The following is a 7,126-nucleotide window of genomic DNA, read 5'->3' as shown; positions in this document are numbered from 1 at the left end:
CAACTGTGCTTCAGATTGTCCTATTTCAATCGTTATTTGCTTTGACCTGAAGTTTTAATGACTATTTTTTATGTATTTTTTGGGGGGGGGGCTGCCGGGTCCACAGAGACTTCCTCTCTTCTGGTCAATATGATTCTAAAAGCCCACAGCCTACAAATATGTCCATTACAATAACATCATCTGCCAGGACAGCCACTACAAAGCACATTCACGTTGATACGTGCTGAAGACTAGCCCTCCATGTCCCCTGCTGCATGTTGTGCACAAACAACTCATGTCAGTTTTCCGGTCACAGGCTTTCTCCATTGCCAAACATTTGAATGAATGTTGATCCATAAATATTTAATTGGTCCCCCCATCCCCTCTGGGAGGAGCGACCAAACCCTCGATATCTGACTAACGAGATAAGAGGAGACTCAAACTCAGTATGTAGAGGGGAAAAGACAAAAAGGAAATGTCAGCAATAAACACGGGAACATTCGAGTGCATGTGGCATCACAAAAAGTGGAGTGTGTGTTCTTCCAAATGAACCGATGCATCAAAGCTCAGCATAACAGCAACGTTCCACTGATGTTCACAGCAGGAATGGAGTAAGCATGAAGGGAGGGTAACAGCAGAAACTAGGAAGGAGGACACATGCAGAACAATTAGGCAGTCACTTAAAAGAAATGTGTAGACTGTGTGTTGCACAGAGGGGGAGGTCATGGAGGAATGTACGGTGTTAAGTATGATTGATGGGCTGGGAATGTGAAAGAGAAAAAGAAACCACGAGGTGGATTTGCAGCAGACAGCTCATATTCAGAGAAAATTATGAAGAAAAAGTGATTCAAGGTAATTACAAGAAAAAAGATTATACAGCAGTGATTTCTGTCTGGTCTTGTCTGATAGAAGCCAACTTGGTGTGTGACTCAATTTGATGACTTAATGATGTTCTCTGCATTAGCTGTGGGCTGGCCTGTCCAGGGGGCATTGACATTTTCTGATGAACTCATCATTCACAGACTTATAAATACAGCTTTAAAGACAGTGAGTCATATATCATATGTACATATAGACTCAACTGAGCAAGTTCTGCAAAAGTGTATCCATCTTTCTAGCTCGTCCTAGCTGCAGCTTGGCAGAAAGAGGGTATATCCAAGACAGGTCATCAGTGAGCCACGGTGCTACTACGTTCAGTGAGACCGCCTGAAGCATGTACTACAAAGCAGGATATTGTCTTATCCAGTTAAGTTCTGGGTTTTCTGTAATACGAAGGTGGCTAACTTCTTATATTACATTTTAACATGGATTTTAATGTTTTTAATATTTCTACACACTTTCATAAATGGCAGTTTTAATGTGGTTACAAACAAACAAGTTGATAAACTGAAATAAATAAACCAGTTAAAGAAAAGCAGGAAAATATAAAATAACAATAACAACAAAACATGCTTGAATTGTGTTTTTTTTAATATTATAAACATATTATATAAATAATATATACATATATTTTACATATACATATATAATATAGACAATAATATATACATTTAATTATAGTTCTTTTTCCTACTGCCTAAGGGAAGCATGTATAATGTAAACAGATTTGGTCCTAATACAGAACCCTGTGGAACTCCATAATTAACCTTAGCACAGAGATGAGTCCACTGTCAGAGGCCATGAGAAGATCATTTGTAACCTTCACTAAAGCTGTTTCTGTGCTGTGATGAGCTCTGAACCTGCCATTCCTCTGCAGATGATCTGTTAGCTGTTTTTTAGATAAAAGGAAGATTGGAGATTGGCTTATAATTGGCTAAGACAGCTGGGTCAAGGGGATGGCTTTGTGAATAACAATTTAACTGCTGCCATCTTGAAGGCCTGTGGTATGTACTCGATTAATAGACTAATCAAATTAAAGATTGAAGAATTAATTAAAGGTTAGGGCTTCTTTGAGCAGTCTTGTAGGAATGGGGTCTAAAGCAGCGGTCCCCAACCATTTTTGCACCACAGACCGGTTTATGTCCGGTCCATGAAAGGGAAGAATAAATGCAACAAAATAAAACCAGTACTGGGAACAAAAGAAGAAGATTTATTCATAACACACGGGAAAAGACCCAGGGAAACCGAGTTAACGATAAAAATGATAAAAACCCTGAAAACCATGCATTTCACACCCGAGCCTCAACTCAACCGGTACCGGTCTGTGGCCCGGGGGTTGGGGACTGCTGGTCTAAAGGACACATTAATGGTTTGGAGGAAGTCATTACTGAAGTTAAAGACCAATTATTGTACTGTTTGGTACAAATTGGTCTTAACGGTAAACCTTAAAAAATCCAAAGTGGTGTGAGTTATAAAAAATAAAAAAGCTTCAGTGAACTGAAAGTATCCACAGAGATCAAAGCTGTTCTTTTGTACCAGGCTCTAAGCATGTTCTAATATGCTGTGTGTGGTCTTAATGGTCTGGCAGGTTGGTGTAAATGCACCATTAACATGGCCTTCAAATCAGTGCTTATGAATGCTGTCTGAATCATTATCGCTAAACTGTCAAGTAGTTTTTTCGGATCTGCCATGGTTGGTTTCAATTACTTCGTGAAACCTACACTACTTGATTAAGGATGGTGAAACACTGTGGTCATCGTTATAAGCAAGCATTAAGACTTCCTGGCTGATATTGTGCTTATATTTCTTAGAGCTCATTGAACTTATATTTGGAGTCTTAACTTAAAACATGCTGTAATAAGTAGACTAAAGAAAGCACTGCTTCCTGTGCAACTGTGTGAAATCAAAAGTAAAAGATGTAAGCCCCACTCTCTCAGAATGTTATAAAGAAACAAATGCAGTTGTTGTTGTAATCACAGTCTCATGACAGCATCATAGATTAGTCTGAAGTGATTCAACAAATGGCCAGTGCTCATTTTCAGACCAACACTGTCATTCAAAGAGATGCCGGTAATTGGAAAGAAAAACAAGCAAAGCTGATAAGCACTTCATGATCAGGGGTAAGACGGAATTGGGCAAAGATGTAAAGGAAAATGTTACTAATGAAGCAGCTAAGAGCTGCTGTACTACACTGTGAGGAAAAAAGAAGAGGAAGAATAAAGAGGCAAAGGAAGTGAGCGAAGGAAACCGGGTAAGAGATTAACTGTGTTCTGACCTCTAGCAATGGCATCAGTGAGCTGTCTGTGTGATTAGAGCTGCTGCATACTGACTGTATCACCAAGGACGCTGCAGAGATGGGCAGAACTTCTGAGAGTATTAATTAGTCTACGAACTGTATCGACCTCTATTGAGGAACAGTAACAATTGCAAACATGGGAATAGAAAAAAAAAGCCAAAGAGTGCCAGTCTACCCCAGTCCTTTATGGAAGCCAGCTGAGTTGGGCCAATTGCATTTGCAGGATGGCATATTCAACTACACAGTATTAAGAGAACCAAATGTGTTGGACTGTGGTTCATGACTCCCAGGTTAGCACTGTTCATTGCACTGTAAACTGGGAATACTGGGCTCAGATTCAAATCCAGTTAGAAAAACTCTGGGACAATTAATCCCACCGTTGGTATCTGAATTGGATTAGTCTACTTGGGACCAATTTGGCTTAAGGTGCCTGAACCAGAGCCTCTTTTCAAAGGGTTTCATTTTGAAATGAAAGACAAAGAGAGCCTACAAAAATATATTTTTAAAAAGAGTACAAAATTAAATGACTTGGAGAGGAGATAAAGTGACTACAAAGAAAAACTAACTGACAACAAAGACATGGATCCTTGGAACAAAGATACAGAAAATGTAAACTAACACATACAAAACAACTTCAGGGAGACACAAAACTAATAAAGACATAAAAAAACAAGTGAACAGACCAGTAAGCAACCAGAAGCAGACACAAAATGACTGCAAACCAACCTGAAAAGACACCATCGTTACAAAGGTGCTCACTAAAGTGACAACCACAAAGACACACAAATGAGTAGGAGACCAAAAAAAGAGTGTCTCCAAACAGACATGAAACAGCTACAGAGTTAAATGATCACATTCATAAGATTATCAGAAAACTTGACCTTTGACCTTGACATCAGGCTCATTGACACCAACACTTGTCTGAGGTTTTTAATAGATGCACTTATGGTATCAACTTGAAAATCCTCTGTGATTTACAGGAAACCTGACCTCTAAACTTGAGGTCAGGGCCACCTAGATTTTTTGGAGATGCTCCTAATGTTTGGACTCAGCTTAAAAATCTTACATTGCCTCGTCCTGGTGCTATCGTTTTCACAAAATATGGTGTCAACACCACCCACTCACGGGGTGATGGGGTGATAATACCTAAAGCAACCGGACAACAGAGAAAAACTACAAACAGATGTGAAGCAACTACAAAGACAGAGAGCTACAGTTACACATGCATGAACCCAGACTGGATTCAAAACTAATAAAGAGCCACAAAACAATTACAAAGCATATCTATTTATTTTCATATATTGTTAATTTGATTCTATAAAATATCTTGTACTTAACAAACATGACTATTAATAATTAGAGTCGTTCCACTAATTGCAGTTATTATTGCTTCTAAACCTACCTCTAAATCATGACTTGACAACAGTCATTCGTTGATGTGACTAACCTGCAATTTTTGCCTTTAACTTCCTAAAAAAGTCCAAGTTTCACCAGACACAGTGTGATAAATACTGTTTCTCTCTGACAGCTTTCATATTGTCCAGATAAAATCTTTGCTACAAAGTCATTCATTGAAGATTGATGATATGACCAAGTTTTCAAAAGCGCCTGAAAGAAAGTTGAAAGCTTTTCACAGGCCATAATTAAAATGAATGTTGCCTCCAGAGTGACTGGCTGCTTAACTTTTGTTTGTTGTAAATTTATGGTGAGAGGCAGAATATGAAGTGCCAAAAGTGCAGAAGGAAGGAAATGATAAATAAGAGATATGTACCGACAGGAGAAACAGATGACAGGAAAAGAGTAGAAGGCAGAGAATGAGAAAATTAGTCTGAAGTGTAAGTAAGCAAGTGCTTTTGGCAGATCATTGTTCTGTGAAAATCTTCACTGGAGGAGCTCATTCTTCCTCCTGTTTTCTCTTTGTTCAACTTTATGTCAGATTCTTTTCTTCACTGTCTTTTAATTCCTAGACAGACTATATGACATCCTCCTCCTCTCGTATTGCATAGTATCAGCAGGGATGGTGTTTTCCTTCCAAATGTCTTTCTGTTTGTACAGCCAGCCGAAGTCTCTGGCCTTCTGTTGTTTTGCTTTGTGTATTTATAAAATGTTGAGACGTGTTTCTTGACTATTGCAGCAGTGTAAACTTGAATATTCCCAGTCTTATCCTGGCGCAGATGTTCTTCCCTAGCATGCTATCTTTATTGACTGCATTATATGGTGTCGGTTTGGGAAATGCTCTTTCCCGTTTTTTAGGCCTCACAATCCTCATGCACAATGCCAGATCTACAAAGATATCTTTCCAAGTCTGCCATAAACCAGGCTATGAAGTCTAACTAGTCTAACTAAATCCATCGTCACAATGAAGAGTTCTAAAATACGCTTAATGAAAATGGTGGCATGAGTATCTTGGTGATATATCAGGCATACCATTATGATCACTGAAAGGTGAAGTGAGTAACATGGAGTATCTCTTTGTCATGGCAGTCGTTAGTGGTCAGTGGGTGCAAGTTAGCGGTTTGTCCTCAAAACTGATGTGTTAGAAAAACTTTGATGGCTAGACGTCCCGGTCAGAGCATCTCCAAAACTGCAGGGGTGTGTGGTGTTCTCCAGTCTGCAGTGGACAGTGTCCATCCAAATTGGTCCAGCAACAGGGTCATGAGTAGCCTGGGCTCACTTACCCACATAGGGAGTGAAATCAGGCCAAATGTGTGGTCCAGTCCAAAAGATGAGGTACCACAGCTCAGATTGGGAAAAAAATGGCATTTACCTGGGGAACAGGTAAACACACACAGGGGACAGAAGTCTATTCAAGCTATCATAGGGCGAGAGGTGGGACACAACCTGGACAGATCACCAGTCTGTCACAGGGAGACAGACAACCACTTATACCTACTGACCTGTAGCCCCACTACCTACATGTACCCAGAGACACAGAGCTTCTTGCTCTGAGGCAACAGTGCTAAACACTGCACCACCAAACTCTCACTCCATACTTAAGAAAAGTAGGAAATATATGATTACCAGGTTTGATACTTTATGTTTTTGTCCTTGACAGCTTAAACCACAATAAAAAGCACAAGCATGCTCTTATAACCCCGGGGACTTTCCTGTGGTTTGAAATCTCACATGATCTTGTGATATCACAAGTCCAGGCAGCTAACCCCTCTTAGACTGTACAACGTCACCTCAACAATAGCAAATGTAACTAGTTATTAGTTGTTGAATTTCATGCAGATTGTACATGATTTAATTTTGTTCACCATAGAAACATAAAAAAAGTGAAATTGGGTGGTTATTACATACATAAATGAAAAAAATAATGATGAGTGTGTATGGAAAACTCTCATAAACTGATATAGCTGCTAATGCAACAATTTCAGAGGTAAGCCTGGCAGCTTTTCTGGTTAACCTCATCTTGGTCTGTAGTTTAGGTTTAGCTTATATTTTTGTCAGGCAACTGTTCCTGAGGCTGAGGGAGGTGTTATTGAAAAACACACTCTGCAGCAACAGCTGGGTGGGCAACTGATGGACCCCCAACATCTGGTCATTGAACTGATTATGCAAAACTGTTCCTATTGTGCGACTCTGAAGACATCATCTTCAACAAAGGAGAATGCTTAGTTATCATATGTTGTTTTTGTAACTCGAGAAAAGGACAAAACATGACAGTATGTGAATACGGATGTGATAGATAATGATAAATTCTAAATTATAATAAAACCTGTTCATGATATTAAAACAGCCTGAAGAGGTGGCAGTGAGTGTAGGAACAATAACCGTGAAACCAAATTCATTCAGATGCAGGCCTCCCAGCACTTCCAGAGATGAGTCTTATATCTAAAGGTGACCATGCTTTTCTTATCAGTGTAGGTGATCTGACTACGGAGACAGTTCTAACATAATCAGGTTTCTTCTGTCAGTATTTTTATTTTCCTTTTAACTTTTGTTAATTATCATTTATTATGTGAACAA

Source organism: Oreochromis niloticus, linkage group LG2, assembly GCF_001858045.2.
Source record: "Oreochromis niloticus isolate F11D_XX linkage group LG2, O_niloticus_UMD_NMBU, whole genome shotgun sequence".
In the NCBI taxonomy this organism is placed as follows: Eukaryota; Metazoa; Chordata; class Actinopteri; order Cichliformes; family Cichlidae; genus Oreochromis; species Oreochromis niloticus.
Note: the sequence above shows the minus strand (reverse complement) of the source record.